The 26,859-nt window shown below is 45.7% G+C and overlaps 1 protein-coding gene across 2 annotated transcripts in view; it reads right to left on the bottom strand.

Annotated features, from left to right (window-relative positions):
- LOC102462814 (uncharacterized) overlaps positions 1 to 26,859 on the bottom strand; it is a 95,717-nt gene that overhangs the window by 62,916 nt on the left and 5,942 nt on the right. Inside the window, exons 2-3 of one of the 2 annotated variants that reach the window (XM_075901749.1) lie at positions 13,768 to 14,093; positions 411 to 572 (exon numbers count right to left, since the gene is read on the bottom strand). The gene's annotated coding sequence lies outside the window, so the exon portion shown is untranslated. Of the gene's footprint in view, positions 1 to 410; positions 573 to 602; positions 6,087 to 13,767; positions 14,094 to 26,859 lie in introns of those variants that run through there. The other variant, XR_012896612.1, reaches the window with a different exon arrangement.

Consider the following 26,859-nt stretch of genomic DNA (forward strand, 5'->3'; position numbering starts at 1 on the left):
AAACCTTATTTTCATCCACCACAGGTGCTATAGGTCTGAGACAAGTATGTAACCCGGTAATGCTATCAAGGAGATCAGATCCCATAGCAGCGGCGTGGATAATGACACCCGCCTACATTATCATGGAACTGCACTCAGGTTGTTGCTGTCAGGGCAACTTGAGCAGGTGTGAGAAGCAGCAGCCATAGCAGGGCCTGCCTTGAGGCACATGAAGGCCTGGCACTTTTTTGTAAGAACCATTCCAAGTGGGATCACCATTCTACCCCTGGATTGTTACCTAGAATTTAAAACATACTTAACAATGGAACTCTACCATTTCTGGACACATTTCTGCGTTAACCAATTGAGGACATGGTCCTACTAGCACCCAGGCATCTTTCTACTATCTACCTCAATACAAATTGTCCCACCTGATTCCTTCTCTGTCCTCAGGCCTGGTTGGTGTCATCTGCAAGAGGAGGCCTTCATGGTTCACTTATGATGAGGTCTTATCTGGCATCCAAACACTGCTGAACTGGAAATGAAACAATAGCTGAGCGTAGCTCAGGTTCCAATCACAGCACTAGTATCACCTAGATGAGAAGCACACAATAAATGCCAGGTGAGAAAGCGATGGCATGCTTCAGAATAAATTAATAGCAAAGTGGGTGTCACAGGAATCTGGGAGGCTCTGGAGACAAATGTATCACTCACAAAGACTGAGCTGGAGGCTAGATTTCAAGAAACATGGAAATACCGTGCTGTTCCCCAGCACACCTATCATGCAGCAATGGATTATGGATACATAACCAAAGGAAGTTAATATGATATGGATGAATCTAAAGCCATCCCATCCCATCCCACCATGAGAATGAGGTCAGAGTCCACCATATGAACAAGTCACGTTAACCAAAGCAGGCCCATTTAACTAGTGGCCAGAAAGAAAATAAGTGGCAGCATGCAGTCTGACAACAGTACTGGGGAAGCACAGCAAAAGAAGGGACATTCACGCCAAAAGCTATAAAAGAGATGCTGGGTGTGGGCAGAGGAGAGGTGTGGTGGGAAGGAACGTTTGTGGTTTGAAGTAGAAATGCTCTATGGTCTGCATTTGAAAGAATGGGGGCTTTATAAGAGAGAGAGAGGGGAGGTGAGAACCAGCAGTAGCCTGAGAAAGCGCAGGCCAGAGCTAAAACAAGAAATATATTGCCACGATTTCATGCAAAGCGAATGAAGTAGAGCAGAGCAGAGGCAGTTTTTGGGTAGTGTGGGGGATTTGAAAGAAGAGAGGAATGCTGTATTAACACAGAGATGATGGCATCTTAGAAAAGCAGCTTTATCGAGCTTCCAGCTGCAGGAAATCTGACCTTGCTGATAGCATAGCATATTTCAAGCACCTTCGCTTTGTTTCTTACCACTTGCAAACTTGTGTATTCGGTGAGGGAAACAGGCCCCTAGTTTCTCCCCTTTTGTGGCCTCTTCACAGCATTCCAGCGGCGTGAAGTAGCCATAGAAGAGGCTGACTGAGCCCTTGGGGAATAATCCCAGGAAGTGTGAGGTTACATCATGTCCCTTTGCAGCCCTCAATCCAGGGGAAAGTAAGGGATAGATTAGCAGTGTGTGTACTGGGCGGGATTAACCTTCTGCGGGCCGCAGTACCCAGACCTTTCCTCCGCCCCCTGCCGCACCCCCACTCTGCTCTGAGTTCCTGACCCTGCTCTGCTTCTTCCCCCCAATACCCCACTCACCACTTGCATGAGAGGAAGGGGAAGAGAGGAGCAAGCAGCACAAGGAGCCTCAAAGGGAAGAGGCTGAGCACAGATGGGCCTCATGGGAGGCAGAGCAGGGTCTTTGAATGTGGGCCCAGTGCCAAGATGCCATTGGTGCCATGGCAAATGCAGTTGTGTGCGTTAAGGGGTTGACTCACTACTAGCATCTCCTTGTGGCCAGCCATGGAATTGCAGCGCTCTCCTTGTCAGATCCCTCCAGCCAATGCTTCCTCTAGGCCTCTCTAACCAAGTCTCTCCCCTCCTGGGGTAATCAATGAACAAAAAACAAAGGGAGCGAATGGAAATGCATTTACAGGTAATAGTAGGGAAAGGGTCTCTCTCAGGGTGCATGAGCATCCACTAATCCCTTTCTTCAGGGAGGGGCCATCAGTCAGCTGGGGAAGGACTATCTTCAGCCAGTCCTCTCTTTAGCAGCTCAGGGTTAAAGATTTGCTGTCCGCTCTGGTTTTCCACCAGCTGACCTTGGGCTCTCCCTCTTAAGTGCCTCTCTCTAAGCCATACACATACACCGTTCACAGGTGCAAAGAGTGCACAGCCATTTGAGCCTAATTAGCTCATTAACCCCATGCAGTCTGGTCTGTTGTTTCCATACTCCATCACAGAGTGGGAGACAGCCTGGTGTATTCCAGCTATTCTAGGCTAATAAAGTAACCCAGAGATGAATGCCGGAAGCTAGTGTAAAACAGTCCCTGAGGTGGCTTTAAATTGTTCCAGAGAACAGACTGTCTTGAGCAGGACCTAACAGATGCAAAAGTTGACTTAAAGGTACCTCCCACACTGTCCACTCCAGCTGAGTGGAGCCTCCTCAGAGACAGCACTCAGAACTGACATAGAGACCTGAACTGAATGTTCAATGATTTATTTCAATTAATAACCAATGATTTCTGATATGATGCCTTTTGTGATTGCCAAATAAACATTTCCTGACATATTTAGAACGTTGGTGAAAAGCTCTGCAGGGCATTCACATTCTGTAGGGTTACACTTGAGTGTAAGGCGGAGCTGTGGGAAGTGGACACAACCAGAACACCACCACAGTAGACTGTTCCTTGTCTCCGCTGTTGCCTCCCTGTGGTCGCTACAGCCTAATAGAATGTAAAACAGCCCTTGTGCTACTATTAACACAGTACAGAGAACATAAGAGTGGCCATACTGGGTCGGAACAAAGGTCTATGTAGCCCAGTATCCTGTCTGCCAACAGTGGCCAATGCCAGGTACCCCAGAGGGAATGAACAGAACAGGGAAGGATCAAGTGATCCATCCCGTCACCCTTTCCTAGGATCAGGGAAATACCCAGGTAGGCTTCAAACCCCTCTCCTGCAATGTACCCTGCGCAGAATGGCAGCAATGTGGGAGACAATCCCTCCATAGGCACTCACTCTGTGGGTGCCTCAGGGCTGGAGCACCCATAAGAAAATGTAGTGGGTGCTTAGCGCCCCACTGGAAATCAACACCCTACCTCCTCCCCCAGCAGGTCCTGTCCATCAGTGGCCCACAGATCAACTCCTCCCCCTTCCCACAGCCTCCTGCCCACCATGATCAATTGTTCTGCGGTATGCATAAGGGGCTTTGGGGAAGGGAAAAGAGTGAGGACGGGGCACACTCGAGGGAGGAAATAGGCAGGAAGAGGTAAGGCCGGGGTGGAGCAAGGGAGGAAAAAAGAAGGGCGGTGTAGGGAGCTGGTAAAAGGAATGGGATAGGGGCAGGATCTGGCGTAGAATAGGGGAGGGAAAAGGCAGGGTTGGAGTGCAGAGGAAGGGGACAGGTAGAGGCGGGGCTTTGTGTGGAAGACAGTACACCTGTGAGTCCCTCAATGGGAATTTTCCTCTGTGAAAACTGCGGAATGTTCCTAGGAAGGAAAGTTCATAGAAGCATAAAGTACAGAGCAAGTGTTTCATGTGCATGTTATTAACTTCAGGAACCCAACCCATCTTGTGGTACGGAGACATCCATGCTATTTTCGAGTAGATTGTTTTATTCATATGTCCAGCCCATTTAACAGTGGATACGCTGACAAGAGAAATCACAGATAGACAGAAACTAGGTTAATCACCCCCTCGCTTCTGTGAGGTTGGGTTTAAAAGGCAAGTAGTATAGAGCACAGAAGAGGGAACAGACTGTTATTTTCAAAGCTTGGGCATTTTCCACATCTGCACTGGAGCCCTCCGCTCCAGTCCCCTGCTCTCCCAACCCTTGCAGAAGTCCCAGAGGGGAGCCTGCCTGCTGCAAGAGCTGGATTTCAGAGCCAAGATGAGAGAGCAGAACTTTGCCCTATTTTAAATACCTCCAACGGACCATTTTAGCCTAAATCTCTGCCCTTTGAAGATACATACAATAAAAACATCTAGACACTTATCTACTATAGTACGCTGGATCCTTAGTTGGTGTAAGTCGGTGTAGTTCCAGTGACCACAGGAAGCTATAAGCCAACAGGAGATGTGGCCCACTAAGTTTCTCTAAAATCCTGACTTAAGGCAACATCATCTAGGAGCAAGACATCCCTTCTAAAGACCAAACCCAGGGAGCCTCCAAGAGCCTTTTTGACTCTACTGCCCCAAATCATTCTGGGCCTTTGAGACGCTGAGCACCAGACACTCCTGTTGAAATCAGCGGAGGGTCCTCAGCACTTCTGTGGGCTGGGTCCTCAGTCAGCAACCATTGGAGTAGCTTTAGGCCTACCAAGGGCAAGGAGTTACACTTTAAAGTGGGCCCTTCCTCCACCCTGGGTCCCCAGCTGCTGGACTGTCAATCCGTTTTTAAAAGTCCGCCCCATAAAGCTGTGGGAGAAATGTATAAAGGGCCCTATGGTAGTTAGGTGCCCAGCTCCTCTTGAGGTTCCATAGGAGTTGGGAACCTAGCTCCCTTAAGTGCTTTGAAAATCTTAGCTATAATTTCCAGGTCATTTTTAAAGCATAAAAGACCTGCAGAATGCAACACTCTGCACCAGTGAAGGGAACTATCTTCCCCACTTCCCCATCATCCAACTTCCCCGTATAAATCCACATATCCTCTTACCCATCCCTCTCACCTCTGGTGACACAGGACATTCATACCAGCCTGGGTCACTAGCCTTTGGCTGCTGGCTAGAGAGAGGAGCTTGCAATTGCCACAGAACAGAGCACTATGGACCATAGGCTTGCTCTGCACTCTACTTCCTTTAGTGCTATTTGGATTTTCTGACTGTGCCCAGCCTGGCATAAAACCACACTCACTCCTGGGGTTAGAAAAGCCATGGTGACTTTCATCTGAGCTGAGCAATAAAAGGGGATTCTCAGTAGTTCCCAAGTGGACGGCATGCAATTAAATTACTTTTGTAAAATTTTTCAACACTGTGCTTTCAAGATGTACATAGGGACTATACATAGGGTTGCCAGATGGTTTAACAAAAAATATCAAACACCCCCTTCTCTCCATCACTACCCCCTCCCCCCAAAAAAACTGGAAAAAATTCTGTTGAGGAAAAAAAAGAGGGGGGACCAAAGTTGTTAAGCAAAAAAAGAAAAAAAGTGCTCAGCCTTTAAATGGCCCTCCACTCCTCACTCCCCCGCCCCCACCAGACACAGCAGGGGAAACAGGAAATACCGGACATTTCACATGTCCAGTATTTTCTGTTTTTTTTAATGGACGGGGGCCCAAATAACGGACAGTCTGGGCGAAATCCGGACACCTGGTAACCCTAGACACAATGTTATATCAGTGGAACTCGCCAAATTAACTAAAGCCCACTGTAATCCACCTCTTCTGAACTGGGCACTGAAGTACACTTATATAACAGGTATGGACTACACACAGAGTAAGTGAGACAACTTGTGGAAGGGATGTGACATGCCTGTACATTACACACACCCTAGATATCACAGCTATTCATCACAGTTTTAAAACATTTGTAGGATGATCATTCTTCATGGTTTTTGTCACCATTTAACTGAGGTATGAAAACAGTTTATATATGCACAGTGATCCCGGAGAGAAAGAGAGAGAACTGCTTAGCCAGTTTTCAGGAGAACAGCTATATTACTGTTCCTATGGCCAACGGTAAGCATTCACCAGCCTTAGGATCTTCACTCCAAGGAGGCCTCAGAGAAATGTAACTATCTTATGAGTCTTAGGGTGATTATAGTGTGTCCGTCTCAATGTTCCGATAGGATTTCAGGCCTCGGTCATGGTTCTTCAGCGAACAGTTTACAAGTCGCCACTGTCCTCAGATTTCAATAGTATTTGATTGCTGTTTTGGTTGGTTTTCTTGTGCATCACATATCATTTGTACTTAAATCTTACCCGTTTCTAAAGGATTTTTTCATATTATTTTGCTCCTGTTATCTGGAATCCAAGAAAAAAAATCAAACGCCAACAAAGTAAGCCTGTTCCCACTGTGCTGCATTTACTCTGCAGACAATATAACCCCACCCACTATATATTGAGAGGCTGCAACAAAACCACTGCAGGATAAGGATTTTGACACAGCATCCTTGCAGTGGGTAGGAAGCAGCATGCAGCACCCCTTCTGGCAAGAAAAAAAGTGGTAGGTGTTTAAAAACAAACAAAGAAAATGTTTTATTTTCATAAATCAACTGTGATGTGTTGACTTACAAGCTTATAAAAATGTTTGTATAGTGTGGAATCATGTATGTTTAGCCAATGCAACCCTGCACCTGGCTCTGTTTGATTTGTACTCAGATTGACTGGAAAGCATTATTTACTGTGGCTTACCTAAGCACTTACAGGTATTTATTTATCAATGGATAAGGGCAAGCAGCACCTTTCCTTACATCTGCAGGTACTTACCACAGATCACTTGAGAAAGTGAATTCTGTAAGTTGTAATGATGCCTAGTTTGGTGGGGTGCTTTCCAGCATTGTGTTGCCTAGAGAATTCTGATTCTCCAAAAATCACAATGTGTGAGGGAACTTGACAGTGTGAAAGTAAATATATTCAGAGCTTTTAGTCACTTACTTTACATCTATTTTCTACCCCTTCCCAATACATTTCTGTTTTTGACAATATGCATTCTCCTTTGAGCAGGACTATCTGTCAGAGCTGGTGATACTTTTGATCAGAACTAAAGATGTGTTTAGTATAAACTTGAAGAAGGGGCGACTAAATGTCTTTTGTCTCTGTAAAACTAAGTGCTCCTCTTCACCCAGAAATCTCCATTTTTGCATGCTGATGCAGTCACCTTTCACTGCACAAGGTAGAGAGCAGGTGACAGACAAATTTTAAAGAAACATTTCCAGGATTTCAATCCAATGACCAATTAAAAAGGAAAGAAAGGAACAGCACAAAATGAACACAATGGAAGTAGTATTCTGGAGTCATTTTGTGACCTCTTGATTGAATCAGAGATCTCAATCTGAAGAGTCTCAAAAAAGTCATGTGTAAAGCAAAAAGCGAATGATGCCGTTATTGCATACTGTAAGTACGTGATATATGACTTGATTTCCACTACTCTATCATTTACCTAGAATTTGTCTTACTGAACTATCCCTCACATTGGAGGGGTTTTTGTATTATGGATGGTCCATGATTACTTAGCGGTGAGGTTAAATTAACAGACTTCGGGCTCAACCCTGAAAGATTATAAACCCTTCAGTGCTGCTCCAGCCAAATTCTTAGGTCTATACAGGTAGTCCCCGAGTTACGCGGATCCGACTTATGTCGGATCCGCACTTACAAACGGGGCTTTCTCGCCCCGGAGGTCGGGGCGAGAAAGCCCCGTTTGTAAGCTGCTCCGGTGCCCCTGGTCTGCTGGAGACCGTCTCCAGCAGACCAGGGGCACCGGGCGGGTTCCTGCGCTTCTGAGGCTTTGCCAGAGCAAAGCCTCAGAGGCGCGGGGAACCGCCGCTGCTGCCACTTCAGTCTGGGTGCCTGTGGTCTGCTGGGGACCGTCCCCAGCAGACCACAGGCACCCAGACTGAAGCGGCAGCAGCGGCGGTTCCCCGCGCCTCTGAGGCTTTGCTCTGGCAAAGCCTCAGAGGCGCGGGACCCCCCCGCGGCTGCGGCTTCAGTCCGGGAGCCTGTGGTCTGCTGGGGACCGTCCCCAGCAGACCACAGGCACCGGGACTGAAGCCGCAGCCGCGGCGGGGTCCCTCGCCTCTGAGGCTTTGCCAGAGCAAAGCCTCAGAGGCGCGGCACCCCGCTGCCGCTGCGGCTCTGCCCCCCGTGTCCCTGGTCTGCTGGGGGGGGGGGGCGCAGCTAGTGTGCTTCCCTCCCCCCCCCCCCCAGCAGACCAGGCTTTTGTTTTGGACTCTGGGGCAGAGCAGCTGGGGCGCTGCCGATTGGTCCTGCAGCGCCCGCTCTGGGCACTACTGGACCAACCCGGCAGCACCCCAGCTGCTCTGCCCCAGGCGTCCCAAGTCAGCTTCTGCTGAAACTGACCAGCGCTGACTACAGGAAGCCCCAGGCAGAGTTGCTCTGCCCCGGGCTTCCTGGAATCAGCTGCTGATCAGTTTCAGCAGCAGCTGACTTGGGGACGCCTGGGGTTCTTAAGTTGATTCTGTATGTAAGTCAGAACTGGCGGTCAGTTTCAGCAGTGTCTGAATCTGGACACCAGTTCCGACTTACATACAGATTCAACTTAAGAACAAACCTACAGTCCCTATCTTGTACGTAACCCGGGGACTGCCTGTATTTAACTTTAAACACATCAGTAATCCCACTGAACCAATGGGACTATTCACATGCTTGAAGTTAAGCATGTGCCTAAGAGCTTTGCTAGACTGGAAATTCAATTGATAATTTGCACATTTTCCTTTGTACATGTTTTTCACCCAGATTGTCCTATTTCCCTATTGTCCACCAGCTCTACCTACACCACCATGCAGAGCACCCAGTTCCAGACCCTCACACAACCTGAAGCAGTATTGCTCAAGGTGATCCATCTGGCCAGTTCAGGGACAGCAACAATGAGCTATGGAGAGTGTGATGGGGAATCCTCCTTGGCCACCCAGCAAGATGGTTCCAACACTGACATAATCAACAATGGAGAAAGCAGTGCAGGAAAACTCAGAGGTGAGAGAAACTTGGCTTCCAAGAGCCCTTGCAGGAAGAGGCGGAGAGGCTAGAAATTAGAGGCTACATGTTTAAAATCTAACCCACTCTCCTCACTGGTTTGCAGTTTACCCACTTGGCACCAATCTCTGATCTTGTGGGCTGAATCTCTGCTGACCCCCAAGAAATTGGACGATTTCCATAAGGCTCCCCTCACTAAGTTTTCCTTCCCATAGGTCCCTTCTTACAGCTTTCTCAGTTGGAAGAGGAAATCTGGCCCAGGGACCTCAGAGTAAACTACGACTAAAGATACCAACACTGAGATTTTTATGGTCCTATAATTCAGGAGATAATCACTGGATACAAGTGATTTCCCAGACTTGGCAAATCAAAGAACCCTTGTCAGATATTTCCGCTTTAAGTTTCTTTCCAGGGGGTGTGGGGGAGAGAAAACAGAAAATCCCAGAAGACTCACAGTAAGTGGACTGAGTGATCGGGAACTGCATTTCACTATTCAGTAAGTAGGAGATTACAGTTTGATCATGGGCCTGATGCAGCTCTCACTTTTCAAATACCTCCCCTGAAAGCGATCAGTCCATATGGGTGACCTCCTTGCACCTATATGGAGCCTCACTTACTTCACTGAAATTTCACAATAGCACAAAGGTTCACTTGCACAGAGCAGACTGCAGGCGTGGGGTTTTTTTAATTTTGAGGGCCAAAATTCAGCTCTGGAAAGATACGAAATATTAATAGGAACATTTGCAATAATTACACCTAAAAATCCAATGGGAACAAAACTGTTTGGTTGTTTGTTTAGTGTTCTAAAAATTGAGTCCAAAGATTCCAAAAGAATCTTTTCTTGACATTGCTCAGAGTTTCATGTGAAACATGACTGCAGAACTGAGCACAAATATTATAGAAAGTGAAACAGCCCAGTCTATCATCACCTAAACTGAACACAGCACAAAAATGCATAAACATAGGAAAACAAATGTGTTTTCCAATTCTTTCATATTTCATAGTCCTGGGTCCCATTTGATATGGTACTTAAGTACATATCTGACTTTAAATAGTCAGTTATGTTAGGCATATTTATAGATTCAGAGGCTAAAGGCACCACTGTAATCATCTAGTCTGACCTGCATAACACAGGTCACAGAAATTCCCTGAACAGATTCCAGTTTGGAGACAGAACATCTTTCAGAAAAAAAATCTGTCTTGATACGAAAATTGCCAGTGATGGAGAATCCACTACAAGTTGGACCTCCCTGGTCCAGCACTCTTGGGACCTAACCGGTCCCAAATGAGGGATTTGCCAAACCAGGAGAAGTCCCTTCCCTCATGCCCCATGCTGAACACTGCCCCCCGGGGAGGGTTCCAGCCCAGCCTCTCTACTGCCTGGCCGGCTGTGGCTCCCCAAGCCAGAGCTCTCTAGATGCCACTGGCTCTGCCATGGCCGGGCCCAGAGTTCCCTGGCTGCTCCTGGCCCCCCACTACTGCCCAGCCGCTGGATCCCCACTGCACCGCCCACCCCCACCACCCGCACATGGGGCTCCCGGCCAAGTTGTCGGCCCCTTCGTTGGGTTCCGGTCCTGCAGCCAGACCTGCCTATACCTGGGCTCTGTGGTTCAGGAACATCTGTGATCCTGCCAGGCCATAGATATTGCCAGACCAGAGAGTCCCAGTGAAGGGAGGTACAACCTGTACAATTCTTCATAAATTGTTCCAATGGTTAACCCACTTATTGGTTAAACAGTTGGTCATTTACACTCAAGCAGCCCTAATTCTAACATAGCAAGATCCAAATAAACTCTCACTAACTTCATTGGCTGGGGAACTGCTTGTGTCTTGTAACAAGAGAGCAAGAACCCTGCCATGTCAAGAGATATATATCCCACAATACTCTCTGCAAAGCCACATGACTGCCCAGCACTACGTACAAGCTTAGGAGGTGTCTTCATACCTATTAGGACCTAGAATGCTATGTCCAAAACAAAACATAAGAGCCATACATCATATTATCAGAGAAACAAGTTGAATGCAGATAAATATAGCTTCTGTGCAGATAACTATAGCTGTCAGGGTCCACCAGGAGCTAACCCATGCCAGGTATGAGGGGAATGTGTTGCAAGACAAGAATTGCTTCTCAAAAGGAAGGGCATGCCTGTCTCCTTTTTGTATGGGTACTGCTTTTATCTTTAGGCAGGGAATTGGTATTCTTGGCCATTTGGTCTCAAACATTTTTTACAAACCATTAGTGTAATCAAGCACTTGACTACACTTTTATAAATAGTATGTGGGTTTTTTTGAGGGGGGTTTTTGTTTGGTGTTTTTTGTAGGTGGTGGTGTATTTTTTTTGCGTATGTAACAATCCAAACCAAGGAAATGCAAAATCCGAGTTTTGAAAGGATGAATGGACAGTTTTTAAACTAGGCTGCCTAATACTAGATACTTACAGAATGGGGAGGGAAATGGATTGACTTTCCTCATTTTCCTCAAAGAGAAGTGAGATGGCTCCTAACATCTTTGAATATCAGAAAAGTTTCATTTCAGGTATGAGTGGTGTTCTGGGTATTGTACGTGTGCATGTGCGAGATGCAGATAATTCATTTTTTGAACTGATCTGTCCATCACTTCTGCTGTGATTACTGCTTATATGAGTTTGGAAGTTGTTATTTAGGGTCAGCTTCTGACTCTCTTGCTCACACTGAGGTCTGGTCTACACTACAAAGTTAGGTTGATGCAATCCACCTTAACATCGACCTATTTGTTCATGTGTCTACACTCAAATTTGTCTCCAACTGTTGTAAGTAACCAGTAAAACAACCTCCTCAAACAGGGCGGAAATATGATTGTTCTACTGGGATCAATACAAACAATATGTGACCTGTGCTGATCATGGAGGTACATCATCAGCTGGCCCACAATGTTCTGTTCCCTGTGACAGCAACTGTTCTGGTGACAATTTTAAACTCTGCACTTGTACCTGGAGTAGTCAGGAGGTATTGGATCTCCTGGGCCTTTGGAGAGAAAAGGCTGTGCAGACACAGCTAGGGATTAGCGGTAGAAATGTGGATGGACATCTATGACAAGATTGCACAGGGGGTGCAAGGGAAGGGGTGTAACGGGGATCAGGAATGGCACCGCAGGAAAACAAAGGAACTTTGGCGGACACACCACAAGGCCAGGGAGACCAGCAACGACTCTGGTGACGAGTCAGAGACCTGCCGCTTTTACAAGCTTCACACCACACTTGGTGGAGACCCTACCAGCCTTTGTAGGCCACTGTGGATACCCTGGAATAGCCTGAGACAGAGACGTCAGGTAAGCATGTATATGCATTTTCCTTACTGTGTTTAAATGTAAAGATGGCATTCGGCACATCCCCAAATTAGCAGAACATGGGTACTGACTTTTCATTGTTTGCATGCTTTTCATCCCCCTATAGGGCAGATGAAGGGGGCAGCCTATGGGGAGCAGTTTATGTACATAAGGATGTCCCTTCTACCCTCTTATGAGATCCGTGTAACACTTTGACGGAGAAAGTCTGAAAACCTCTCCCAAAGGGCTCTAGAGGTGGCAGCCTTTTTTCTTCCTCTGCAGTAGGACACTTTCCCACACCAGTCTGCAATGACTTTGGCAGGCACCATTGCACACAACAGGACAGTGGCATATGGGCCTGGACGGCCTTAGGATGCCAGCAGTCCTGTGCTTTCTGTGCCTTTGTTAACCATCAGACATGAGCTCTGAGCTAAAATCGTTACTGGCTGTGGGAAGCAGTGCCAGCGTTCTGTGTCATTGCCCCATAATGGCACCCATGCAAACAGGGGTCAACGGTTTTTTGGTTCATGCAACCAAAAATATGAATTCCCTCCTCCTTCCCCCTAGTCTGCTCTGCAGAGGCAATCCAAACCTGAAGTGCCAATAACCATGTCTCCTTAGAAAATGTCATGGGAAAAATGGATTCATACAGCTGTGCCATTGGAAGGTCTCCTGTGTAGCCACTCTATGCTGGCAGCCGAAAGCTCTTCCAATGACATAATTAAATGAGCAGCAGTAGCTATGTTGGCAGATAATTTCCTGAGCTGCCATATCCCTAGCCATGATTGTGCTTCTCTTAATGTAGCCTGTATCACTTAGGGTGGGGAGAGATTCACAACCCTGAGTGACATTGGTTACACTGACAAAAGTGCTCTTGTAGACATATCCTGAGAGCAAGTTTTGAAACCTTTCTCTCCTTTTCTGCCATGACTGTAAACCCAGTCACACACCTGTTTTATCTGCCATTAAGCCCTTGAGGATTGCTCCCTCCATGCACACAGAAGACTCCAGTGCAGCAGCTCCCTATAGTCCATGTCATCCTGTGCCACATCCCTACCCCTGTCACATCATGCCAGAGGACTGAAAAAAAAACCACCCCTTCACATATGCTGATCCGTGAGAGTCATAGCTGGTGTGTGGGTAGCCAAAAGGGACTACATTTGCCCACTGACATAGGCAGAAAACATTCCTATTTGTCTAATATTAAAGGTCCGCTCCATTAATTTATGTTAGAAGCTTATACTACATGGACTTTTATTTGCACCTTGGGTTTCCTCACTGTTTATGGTATGCAGTTTGTTTTTAAATAAACTCACTTCTTAGTTCACAGCACACGTTGCACAATGCACTGTGATATTCACAGTACCCACTTCTTATAATTGTATAGGACCACAAAACTCACAGGTACAGAGAAATACACATTGTAATAATTATATATGCATATATAAACAAATACACATAAATAAATGCAAGCAATACAGATGTCATAGCTTCAGCAAAAGACACCAGGGTAATATTTATAAATGTACAAATAGCACTATGCTACAATATTCTTAACAGCCCTCCAAGATTAGAGCATATTCCTGGGACTGACTTGTGAAGTGCTCTTTTTCTGAGATGCAGTTTTGTGAATACACACTGCCAATGTCCTATCAGAGTACCAAAAGCACATTCTAATGTCGCTGTATACCTGCTAAGCTGGTAGTTGAGTCTTTCCTGGGTGCTGCTGAGATGACTTGTATATGGCCTCATTTGGGTGCCGTTGCACCGAAGGGCTGGGGTGAGCTCAGCACAACAGATCCAGGAACATGGCCTGTTTAATCAAAAGTTCTGCAGCTACTACTGATTGTCTCAAACCTGCAATACGATGCAATCCTACCAGTCAGTGCTTGTTTCTCCGGCCCAGAATTGACACTCGACTGTCAGCAACAAACCACCTTGAATTGTTTTCGCTAAGTCCTTCAGCAATCTTGAAGAAGCTGTCACATCCCGCTTTTCCAGTCTTTTCCTGAGAGTCTGCAAATAAGAGGAGAGGAGTTTGCACCTGATATTTGCAATATTTGTCACAATAGTACAGATCTCTGTGGTCACCACACGTCAGAGAGGGTCGACAAAGAGAAGTACCACCTGGGTTTGTGAGATTTTTAAAGGGCTCAAAAATTATGAGATATGGCTATAGGGAGTTGCAAGATGGGAACATCCACTCAATGTGCAGTGGCAGTCAAAAAAGCAAACAGAATGTTAGGAATCATAAAAAGGGATAGTGAATAAGACAGAGAATAACTTATTGCTTCTATAAATCCAAGATGTGGGCATATCATGAATACTGTGTACAGATGTAGTCACCTCATCTCAAAAAAGATCAATTGGCATTGGAAAAGGTTCAGAAAAGGGCAACAAAAACTATCAGGGGTTTGGGTCCCATAGGAAGAGAGATTAAAAAGACTGGGACTTTTCAGTTTAGAAAAGAGGAGACTAAGGGTATGTCTACGCTTGAAGCTTATTTCGGAATAGGGCTGCAAACGTAGGCATTCGGAATTGCAAATCAAGCCCAGGATTTAAATATCACGCGCTTGATTTACATCTTCCCGGCCGGATACCATTTTTTGAAATTTACAAGCCCGGAATAACTGCACATGTCTACACGCGGCAGTGAAACGGACATTCGAAATAAAGCCCTATTTCGAACTACCTGTTATTCCTCCTGCAATGAGGTTTAACAGGTAGTTCAAAATAGGGCTTTATTTAGAACGCCCGTTTCACTGCCGTGTAGATGCGGGCAGATATTCCGGGCTTGTAAATTTCAAAAATGGAGCCCGGACGGGAAGATGCAAATCAAAAGCAGGATATTTAAATCCCAGGCTTGATTTGCAATTCTGAATGCCTACATTTGCAGCCCTATTCCGAAATAGGCTGCAAGAGTAGACATACCCTTAGAGGGGATATGATAGAGCTCTATGACAGGTATGGAGAAAGTGAATAAGGAAAAGTTATTTACTTGTTCTCATAATGTAAGAACTAGGGATCACCAAATGAAATTAACAGGTAGCAGGTTTAAAACAAACAGGTATTTCTTCATACAGTGAACAATCAATCTGTGGAACTCCTTGCCATAAGATGTTGTGAATACCAGGACTTTAACTGGGTTCAAAAAAGAACTAGATACATCCATGGAGATTAGGTCCATCAATTAGCCAGGATGGGTAGGAATGGTGTCCCTACCCTCTGTTTGTCAGAGGCTGGAAATAGGTGACAGGGAATGGATCACTTGAGGATTGCCTGTTCTGTTCACTCCCTCTGGGGCATCTGGCATTGGCTTCTGTCAAAAGACAGAATACTGGGCTAGTTGAACTTTTGGTCTGACCCAGTATGGCTGTTATTAGTTCTTATATTTTTAACTTAAAACCTCTTTCTAATAGTCAACTCCGAGCAACTCATTTGCACCTAATAATGTATTGCAAAAGCTTCTCAAAGGGCACTGCACGCTAAAAAACCTATCCACGGCACACTACACTTTGCATTGACATAAGCACTGCTGGTATGGGCAGCACTGACACAAGCAGCCAAGGATGCCTGTGCACAAGTGATATACTAACTGCAGAAACCATAAACAGTCATAATTTACATCAATCAAAACATATCACATGATGGGGTCTCAAGAAAAAGATATTGGAGCCATTGTGGATAGTTCCCTGAAAACAACCACTCAGGGTGCAGCAGCAGTCAAAAATCAAACAATGTTGAGAATATAAATCCATGGTCCACCCACATCTTGAATACCATGTGCAGATGTGGTTGCCTCATCTCAAAAAAATTAGAATTGTAAAATGTTCAGAAAATGGCAGCAGCAATGATTAAAGTGTATGGAACACCAACCATATGAGGAAAGATTAATAACACTGAGACTTCTGAGCGTGAAACAGATATGACAGAGGTCTATAAAATCATGACTGATGTGGTGAAAGTATTATTTACTCCTTCTCATCAGTGGTCCCTGTAAGCTGACCACTTGGGCAGCCACCCAGCAGAGATTCAAATGCCAGATTCATGTGTTTCTAGTGGTGATGCACATTTGCACATGCCTTGATGAACATCCACACATGGATGGAAAAAATTAGAGGGAACATTGATTCTTATTACACAAAAATTGGAGGTCACCAAATGAAATATGTAGCAGTTCTTAAACAAACAAAAGGAAGTATTTCTTCATATAGTGCATAGTCAACCTGTGGAACCCCTTGCCAGAGGATGCTGTAAAGGCCAACACTATAACAGGGTTCAAAAAGGAACTAGATAAATTCATGAAAGATAGGTGCATCAATTGCTGTTAGCCAGGATGGGTAGTGATGGAGTCCTTAGCCTCTGTTTGCCAGAAGCTGGGAATGAGTAACAGGCAATGGATTCCCTGTTCTGTTCAATCCCTCTGGGGCATCTGGCATTGGCCACTTCTAGAAGACAGAATACTAGACTAGATGGACCTTTAGTCTGACATAGTATGGTCATTCTGTCCTTAGCTGTGCTTGTGCAGCTCCCATTGACCTTCAGAAGAGCCCTGTGTAGAACTCTTCAGAAAGCCAGGAATTTTTGGTTTCAGAAAGAGGTTTTATTTGTTACCATTAGCATTTAAATGGATGCAATGTCTTATTCAGAGAGGGTTTCTCTGCCCCTTCCTCCCTCTCTCATTAGATATCTACATGGTCCACAAGATAGTAATATACCACACCCAGCAAAGTCGTCTCCAATCTTTGGCAATGTCTTCTGCCCACACTGGCAACAGAGGCAATTGCAGCTAGTACATGTCAAATTAATTAATAACATTTATTTATAAAGGGATTTTATGGTCTAAATGTTATATACACAATAATTAATCCGATTAATGATCTTACTAAGTAGCTAATTACCATATTACTTGCATTCTGTTTTAGAATATTAAAATAATTCATTTAAACAACTACATGGTAAAGATAGACCAAGCCTTAAAAGTCAGATTTGCTCGTGCTGCAGATTTTCAAGCCCTCCCATCAGCGTTTGGGGGCACTTGGCTATGGAGCTTAGGTCCATCCCCAGCGTTGTTTACTTGAGTCCCACGACTTGAACTCAAGTCCGACTTAAGTTGCCTAGGTGACTCGACTTGGGACTAGACTCGTGTTCATTGTTTGTGACTTGAGACTTGCTAATTTTGTTAAATCGACTTGGTAAAAAGATTGTCTGAAAATGCCGATATTGATGGCTTGTACAAAAGTGACTTGACATTTTTAAAATTAAGACTTGAGACTCGACTTGGACTTGACAATGACAACTTGAAGACAACACTGTCCATCCCTGATATTACATAGTAGCTTGTCTTTACTTAATATGGAATGCCTTTAAGCCAAGATACACAAGGTACTTCAGATGACAAAATGTAAACTACAACACTACAGAAACAAGGATGTTACAAAATATTATTTAGAACGTAGGGCTGTTACACATTTCATAAGGAAACACCTTTCAAGGGAGAACATTTTCCTCAAAATGAAGGGAAGTAGATGGAGGTAGGATACTATGGGGCTGTGTCTAGACTGGCTAGTTTTTCCGGAAAACCAGCCACTTTTCCGGAAAACCTTGCCAGTTGTCTACACTGGCCGCTTGAATTTCCGCAAAAGCACTGACGATCTCATGTAAGATTGTCAGTGTTCTTACGGAAATACTATGCTGCTCCCATTCGGGCAAAAGTCTTTTTCCAAAAAACTTTTGTGCAAAAGGGCCAGTATAGACAGCAGAGATTTATTTTCTGCAAAAAAGCCCCGATCGCGAAAATGGCGATCGGGGCTTTTTTGTGGAAAAGCACGTCTAGATTGGCCACGGATGCTTTTCCGCAAAAAGTGCTTTTGCGGAAAAGCGTCCTGCCAATCTAGACGTGCTTTTCCGAAAATGCTTTTAATGGAAAACTTTTCCGTTAAAAGCATTTCCAGAAAATCATGCCAGTGTAGACATAACCTGGGAGTATGGAACTTCATCATCCTAGAGGCACTAGTGTAACAGTGTTCTGCAGAATGTGGACTTGATCCAAAGCCCATTGAGTCAGTGACTTCCCACTAAAGTCCTATGGACTTCATTAAGTGCTGGATCAGGCCCCAGCTATAAGCTGATTGAAATGAGGGAAGTCTAGTCCAGTGGCTGGAACAGCCATTAGGCCCAGTAGCTAACGCAGGCATCAGGAATTAAAGACTAGGGTCTGAACTTGATTCAACCATCAAGAGCTGGAGACAAATGTCAAGGAAGAGGTCAGAAGTAAAATACCAAAGCTGAAAGTCGAGCTGGTGAAGCCAAAGCTTCAGCTTAAGATGAACGTCATGGGCTGAAGTGATCAGGGTAACAAGGCAAGAGTGGTTCAGGGTACAGGCAGGACAGAGGCAAGGCAGGAAAAAGAGGGACAAGGGAATTCAGATAAGCATGAGCACAGAGCAGCCAATCAGACAGCTTGCTACAGAGCAGCTGCAGTGACAAGACTGCCTGGAGATTAGTTCTGTTTCAGTCCCTAATTCCTGACAGTACTCCTGTCTTCAAGGGCTCTGTCTCAGGACTTCAGGGGCTGGTTTCTCAGGATTAGTGCTGGTGAAAAACACACAGACGTAGCATGAAAGATTCAAAGAGAAGGATATTGGCATTTGAGAGGAGTTGTTATAGAAAGATCCTGAGAACAGGATGGATGCAGAAGCTATGGTGCCAGAAATAAAATCTGAGGGCTTATCAATAATGGACATAATCTCCTGTTAAGGTTTGTAGTGCTCATCCATCACAACAATGCATCTACTTCTCTGCACCTTAAATCTAGCTAGCAGATGACTACAAACTCAAATCTCATGAAGAAAAGGGACCAGCATTTGTTGAGATGCCTGGTCATTTTTACTGTCAGAACTTGGGAACTGGTAACCTACCACCCTCCAGAAGATGGCACCATTCTTCAAAGACTGCTTTGATAGTCACACTTCCAGTTACAGACTAATATGGCTACCCCTCTGAAACAAGTTCCTTATCCAAAATGTCATAGTGCATCTCAACAAGAGTGAGTTTTTGAAAGTAAAAAGCACATAGGTAAGCTAATCAGGAGCAGCGGATTAGACAGGACCATCCCAAGTGCAAAATTCGAAGTGTCCATTTCTACCATAAAGTGTGTGGGATCTGGGTGGATCAAGATGGGAGCAGTGATGAATTTCTGTTTCAAATTATCAAAGACAGCCTGTGCTTCTGGGAGCCTTGAAAAAACAGACTTCTTTTCATAGGTCTGTGAGAGGCCTGGCCAAAGCAGAGAATCCTAAAGAAAATACTCTGTAAAAAGTGCGAAGTCAAACCATGATGGCTACTTTGTAGGTATCCACTAACAATCCTTGAATGAAATTACATATCCAACAAATACAAGAGTGTCACGGGCAAACTTATATTTCTTGAGCTTGACATATAGATTGACAGTTTTTCAAGAATGCTACACACATGCTGATCCTGAAAAGCTGAGTCTTCAAAGAAAATCAGAATGCCACTAAGCTAAATAATGACCAAGTGGTACAATATATTTCTGACTATACCATTTGTAACATGTTAAAAGGTAGCTGGAGCACTGTGTAGACTGAATGGAATGACTAAATCAGTCCTGGGGGAATTCAGGAATTCTGCAATTTTACTATGGCTCCAAATGCAAAACGTACAGAAGTCCCTCAGGACTATAAGATGACCATACCAAGTATGAAAGGTAGTCTTCCATTTATCTCCCTCATGCACACACACCAGGTTATAAGGTATGTGCAGATCTAAAACTGAAAAACGGCTTGCTACTGTTATCTTGTTAAGATATGGCCACAAAAAAGAGGGGAGGACCTGCTGGGGACATGGATGAAACCCTTCTGAAGGTTCTCCTGCAAGTACAGGAGTAGAGGCTGAAGTTCAGGTTCAAAGAGAACATATATCCGATGGAATGCAATCTGTTTCAGTCTGGAGATCAATCAGACGATCGTAAGTTTGATGCTGGAGCAGAATGTCTGTCTTCACTTTGTCAAACATATCAGTGAAGCCACAGTACTTGTGGAGGATCTGGGACAAAGCACATAGAGAGCACTGTAAATCCTGGTGCTCTTGGTGCCCAAGAGCCAGGGTCTTCCAGTGGGTGGTGTGAACCACAGAGAGAAACCAGATCCTGGGAAGCAGAACAGCTGGCAATGCCAGGAGTCCAAAGGTAGGGTCCCCTTCTGCCAGTGACTGTGGCAGTCAGGGCATAAATAAAATGATGGGAGCATGAAGAGCCCAGATTAATCCAAATTGGAAGGTTTCCTGGTGCCCCAGAGAGTGATAAACATAACTAGAAAGGTTTGGGAAGTTACTGATCTTAGGAAGAGAAGAGACTCATCAATAGCACTGACCAGATCTGGAAAGTCCTTGCATATGTCAGGAAATTAATCAATCTTAGACAAGTTCAAATCCATACAGTTAGCTGAGGCTCCCAAGTTGACTAGAGCCTTTAGGTGAATCCCAGAACTTACAGGTAGTTGAATCAATAGAGGTGTTCAGAGTTCCACTGGAAGCTCACTCAAAGGGTTCTGTTATGCTGACTGTGGTGTGTGGGTGCTAGGAACTCTCAAGTGGAGGCTATTACCAGCTCTGCCCAGACACACTCTGACAGGGTAGGGACCTGGCATTTTCCAGCTTCAGTTCTGTCAACATCTTCACTGAACACCCTTGATTCTTGGCACCAACTTCCCATGGTTCCTCTCAGCTGCAAATGGTGAACCACAGCTAATGGGAGCTGCGAGGCCCCATGGCTACAGAACAAGTAAGTAAAAAAACCTGAGCAGCCCTTTAGCAGCTCTCTCAGGGCCCACTTTGAGAAACACTGCACTAGAAGATTTATCTGGTGTTGCTCAGGTTCTTCAGGGCATGGGGTGGTGTAGGGCAGGGCTTGAAAGTGCAAGAGTCAGAGCAGGAGGCAGGAGGTGCAGATGGCCAGCAGCTAGAGAGAGATGACACACACGAACATGCCAGAAAGAGCTTGGCATATAACAACTGGCATATTACAACAAGGAATCTATCATCTATTTCAACTTGACACTTTGGGAAATTTGTTGCTGAATCACTAATAGGTGACTAAATATGAAGTCCAAGGAGCCATAGTTGTACTGTAGCTTGTTCTCCTGAAAGGGGTGTAAAGACATGAACACCATCAATACATTAAGGAGGATAAGGATTTTAATGATGCCATTAAAAATAAATGAAAAACAATCCAGCCAGATTTGAAGTGCTCAGTACTGATGTGATGCGGGCATTTAAGTCACATTAGTGCTTGAAGAGCCAATATGAATCTGTGACAGAAATAACAGGTGAGCTATGCTTCCATCTTGTGTGGTGTATTCCTTCTCACCTTTAAGACTTTATCCCACAATGAAAAACCCTTCATAGATTTTGCACACAATCTCCCTCCGAGAACCTGGATCACTGCTAGGGTAATCATAAAAAAAAAAAAAAAGACCCCGAACACGCTCCATTGTGGGGGGGACCGGCTAGGAAGAGACCAGCCAGGAAGGGGGGGGGCCTGGAAACAGCTAACAGCGGGTGGGGGCAGCAACGGGGCTGGCCAGGGGAGATGTGGGGAGGGGGGGCAACGGGAAGCAGGGCTGGTCGTGGGGAGGGGTCGGGTGGAACGGGGCTGGCCGTGGGATATTGGAGGAGGGGGGACCGGCTGGAAGGGGGCAGGGCTGGCCAGGAGTAAGGGGGGGCGGGAAACACAGCTGGGGGGAATCAGGGGCCGTGAGGGTGTCCGGGCGGAAGAGGGAGCGGGAAGCAGAGCTGGGGGCAGGAGGGACAGCGGCACTGGTCAGGAGGAAGGGGGAGCGGGAAGCAGAGCTGGCGGGGGCGGGGAGAGGTGCAGTGGCACTGGCCGGGGGAGACAAGGAAGAGGAACAGGCCGGCAGGAAGCAGAGCTGGGGGGCAGTGTAGGGGGCCTGGCCGGGGAAGATCAGGAGGAGAAGTGGGGGAGAACCAGCAGGCCGGTAAGGGGGTGGGGGTGAGCAAATTGCCCGGCGGGGAGCGGGACTGACCTGGGCACGTGCTGTCTGTCCCGCACAGGCTCCTGGCAATGCAGAAGCGAGGAGGAGGCTTCCCCTCCTCCTCACACTCAACCAACTGAGGGCTCCCGGCAGCAATAGCAGCCCTGCCTCCCAGCTGGGGCTCCCAGTCACTGCCCCTCCCGCCCACGCCAGGCTTCTGTCCGGTGCACAGCTGGAAAAATCAGAAAATACCGGACATTGCACGTCTGGTATTTTCTGATTTTTTTACCGGACAGAGCGCACAAATACCGGACTGTCCGGTACAATACCGGACACCTGGCAACCCTAGCAGGGAATCCCACCTAAACACTCCGGCTATGTATACACTGCAAGGTTTTTGCACAAAAATGGCCAATTTTGTGCAAAACATGCGGAGAGTCCACGCCTCAAATGCGCTTTTGCACAAGTAAATCAGCAGAACAGAGGGTTTTTGCCGGTGTAGGTAAACCACCTTCTACAAGGCATAACTCCCTTTTGCGCTACAGCTATTGCACAAAAAAGCAAGTGTGGACGCTCCAGAGGGGTTTCTTGCACAAGAAACCCCTATGGGAAAAAGCACAGGTGCTCTGATGGCCATTCCGTCAATGGCCATCAGAGCTTATTTGCGCAAGAGCGTCCATGCAGCGTGGACGTGCTCTTGTGCAAAAGCACATTGCTTTTGTGATGCGCTTTGAGGTGTGGACATGTTTTTGTGCAAGCAGTTTTTGCGCAAGAACTCTTCTGCAAAAGGCTTCTTGAGCAAAAACCTTGCAGTATAGACGTAGCCTCTGAGTTTGCACAGGTGGAAGATACCACTCACTCACCCTCTCTGGGTCACTTCCTACCATACTTTCTGGTGTGGCAGTCCATTATGCTTAGGGATCTCCAGGTTCCTCAGTGCTCTGTTGGCCATGGAGGCCTATTTAAGTCCAAGGGCAGGGGCTGCAGCTGGTCTTTGGCTGGCGCTACCACTGCAGATCCTTCTTTTCTGGCGTTCACCCCCAAACTGAGCCAAGTTGATCCTTTTTAAACTGACACAGCACTTTGAGCATGCCCAGTATGGCCAGGGGGGCAGGACTTCCTCCACCCAGTGTCTGGTGTTAACCCTTTCCAGCCTAGTGCAGGGCATGCACATCACAGGTTGACTTTTTAAAAAAAACTTGTTAACACACATTAATAGCAAAATGCTGAAAGATCACCTGCTGAGTGATGGCAGGAAGCCTACAGAATTTATGAAGCAAAATGCAGGACAATGTAGCACTTTAAAGACTAACAAGATGGTTTATTAGATGATGAGCTTTCGTGGGCCAGACCCACTTCCTCAGATTTTTGATCTGAGGAAGTGGGTCTGGCCCACGAAAGCTCATCATCTAATAAACCATCTTGTTAGTCTTTAAAGTGCTACATTGTCCTGCATTTTGCTTCAGCTACCCCAGACTAACACGGCTACATCTCTATCACTACAGAATTTATGGACATTCTATATTCCATCAAGGCACACTGTACTGCAAAGCACCCTGGATTAATTAACCTGCATTCTTACACAGTATGGATTTTGCAAGGACTGTGGCCAAGAATGAGAAAACTCTATTTGCTTCAACCACTAGCAAGGCATCAGAATGTACAAATCTCTACAGTCAGAGTCAGAGTGCATCCTTCACCACTCGCATCCAGTCATCTTCCCTTCCACTTCATCCAGCTCAGGCTATTAGAAAGCCAAGCAGATGCATGAGGTAGACAGAGACATTCAGGGACTACTCTAATTGTTAACATGGACAACTGGCAGTTATAACTAGAGCTGACTGAAAAATGAATTTTCTAGCCTGTAAAAAATTTCCATAATTTTGGAACGGACGGTGCATATGGTCCCAAATTAGGACGCAAAAGCCAAATTGTTTTGAAAAATTAAAACTTTTTTAAAAATTGTTTCTGGTCAATTTAAATGTTTTGTTTCAATAAATTCAAAATATATTTTTGTTCTGTGTTTGGAGAGTGCTTAGGCACAATGGGGTTTTTCCCATGTGTAGGCCTCCTACATACTACTGTACAGAGGTGACTGGGAGGGTACCCAGGAGAACCACTGGCCACGTAACACCCACCCAGGCCAGAGAAGGGCTGGGACAATCCTCCTCCACCGCAGGTCCAGTGAGTGTGGAGGCTGTACCCATGGCATGGGGGTCAGCCCCCCACCCCCATCAGTGTTTCCAATGGCTACTAGCTGGCCCTTTGCCCCTACTTCCCATAAGCATGTGACCCCATGTGCCCCCCCACTGCATCACACCTGCTATTTAGATACAAAGAAATCAAATATTATATTCATATTTGCTTCTGTTTCTACTGTGAACTGTCCTTACACTCTGCAGACTGCTGTTTTGATGTCCCTGTGCTACAGAGCAGGGCTGTGTGTTCTTATTTAACCATTCTCATTTTTTCTTATTCTTTTCTCTTTAATCCGTTGATGTTTAATAAATTGTATTTGCTTTGAACCTTATGAAATGATCACTGGGCCAAGAAATCATGCAGTGTGAAGAGAGCACCTCGGAGAGGGGACACCCTAACTCCTGCCCCTAGTGACTACAAGGTCAGGGATTAAGCCCCAGGAAACCTGGGCCCAGCCTTGTTGGGGTTTCAAGGACTCTGCTCCTCAGGAGAGTGGAGAGGGAGCCCTCAAGATCAGGGAAACCATGGGGTAAAGGAAGCGGGAGCAAGGACTCAGATCCTTTCACTGGTCCATTTCACCAGGGTGGTAGAGAAGCCAGGAAAGTTCCCCACAATAGCGGGACCATTCCCCCACTATGACCATTATGATCATCTTTTTTGGACCTCTTGCTTACCATACAGAAGCCACAGAATTTTACCCAAAGCATTAATTTCTGCATCAGGCCCATATACAGCTGGATGAGCTGGAACATCTCTTTTAGAAAGACATACATCATGCTGCACCCCTTAAACCATATGGGATTTTTCATGGTAGTAGCAACTTCACCTGCTAGTAAAGGTTTGCAAGACTAGACCACACCGACCCATACCGGAACAAAAGAACAAACCAGAGGAGACAGCAACCCTGGGCTAAGAGAAGAGAAGGAAAGAGAAATAGAAAGGACAATAACACTGTGAGTCTCTCACCAACACCACAGATTCCATAATTTTCCAGGACCTCAAGGACTTCTGCCCAGTCATCATGACTGACCCCGGGGCCACCCAAACTCTGGGCCATCCACAGTGGCTTCTGCTGGGAAAGTCTTGGGACCTCCCTCCCAAGCACACCCAGATTCACTCCCCTACTCCAGAAGTATCCCTAGAGTAGGTATGTGAATGGGCAATTGGTAAGCATCACCACTAGCCCCATCCCAGCATGGGCTGGGAGCTAATAGCCCAATGCAGGGCTGGAAGTAGTTGGGCTGGAGCAGTGCCTGCCTGTGGTGGAGGGCCCTTCCTCCACCAATCCCCGTTTAATCAGTTATCTAGTCAAACTTAACATGCAACTGGTTAACTAATTAAACAGGATTTTACATCACTACCCTAGAGCCCTTCCCCCTGCAAAGCATTTTCAAGGGTATATAGTACAAGTCATGGACAGGTCATGGGCCATGAATATTTGTTTACTGCCTATGACCTGCCCATTGAGTATTACTACTAATACCTGTGACTAAATCTTAGCATTAACAATAAGATTATGTAGTCACTTGAGACTAGATTAATTCCTACTCTCCAAATCTCATCCTGCATGAATGGAGACAGCAGAAGCAGGGACTTGCCCTTAGAGAATAAGGTTAAATGTAGAAAATGGCCCAGCATTGGCTGCTGCAGTGATGTACTGGGTGGAAAGTAAGCCTTTTTCCGCATCTAATTTCAATGGCATGTATGCCGGTCCCATATATGTGCGTCTTACTGTGATTTTAAGTAAAGCACAGATGCAACACACAAAGCAATAGTTTGATAGGCCTAACGTAGTGAATACAAGCAGAGAGAGGGTAAGTTTAGAAGATAGGATACACAAAGAACAAGTTAAAAATCACTTAGGAAAGTTAGATGTCAGCAAGTCACCAGGTCCTGATGAAATGCATCCCAGGATACTCAAGGAGCTGATAGAGGAGGTATCTGAGCCTTTAGCTATGATCTTTGAAAAATCATGGCAGACAGGGGAGATTCCAGAAGACTGGAAAAGGGCAAATATTGTGCCCATCTATAAAAAGGGGAATAAGAACAACCCAGGAAATTATAGACCGGTCAGTTTAACGTCTGTCCCAGGGAAGATAATGGAGCAGGTAATTAAGGAAATCGTATGCAAACACTTGGAAAGTAATAAAGTGATAGGGAATAGCCAGCATGGGTTTGTGAAGAACAAGTCATGTCAAACTAATCTGATAGCTTTCTTTGATAAGATAACGAGCCTTGTGGATAAGGGAGAAGCGGTGGATGTCATATACCTAGACTTTAGTAAGGCATTTGATACGGTCTCGCATGATATTCTTATTGATAAACTAGGCAAATATAACTTAGATAGGGCCACGATAAGGTGGGTGCATAATTGGCTGGATAACCGTAGTCAGAGAGTTGTTGTTAATGGTTCTAAATCCTGCTGGAAAGGGATAACAAGTGGAGTTCCTCAAGGGTCTGTTTTGGGACCCATACTGTTCAATATCTTCATCAATGATGTAGATATTGGGATAGAGAGTACTCTTATTAAGTTTGCAGATGATACCAAACTGGGTGGGGTTGCAACTTCT

This window comes from Pelodiscus sinensis, chromosome 1 (genome assembly GCF_049634645.1).
Source record: "Pelodiscus sinensis isolate JC-2024 chromosome 1, ASM4963464v1, whole genome shotgun sequence".
Lineage (NCBI taxonomy): Eukaryota > Metazoa > Chordata > Testudines > Trionychidae > Pelodiscus > Pelodiscus sinensis.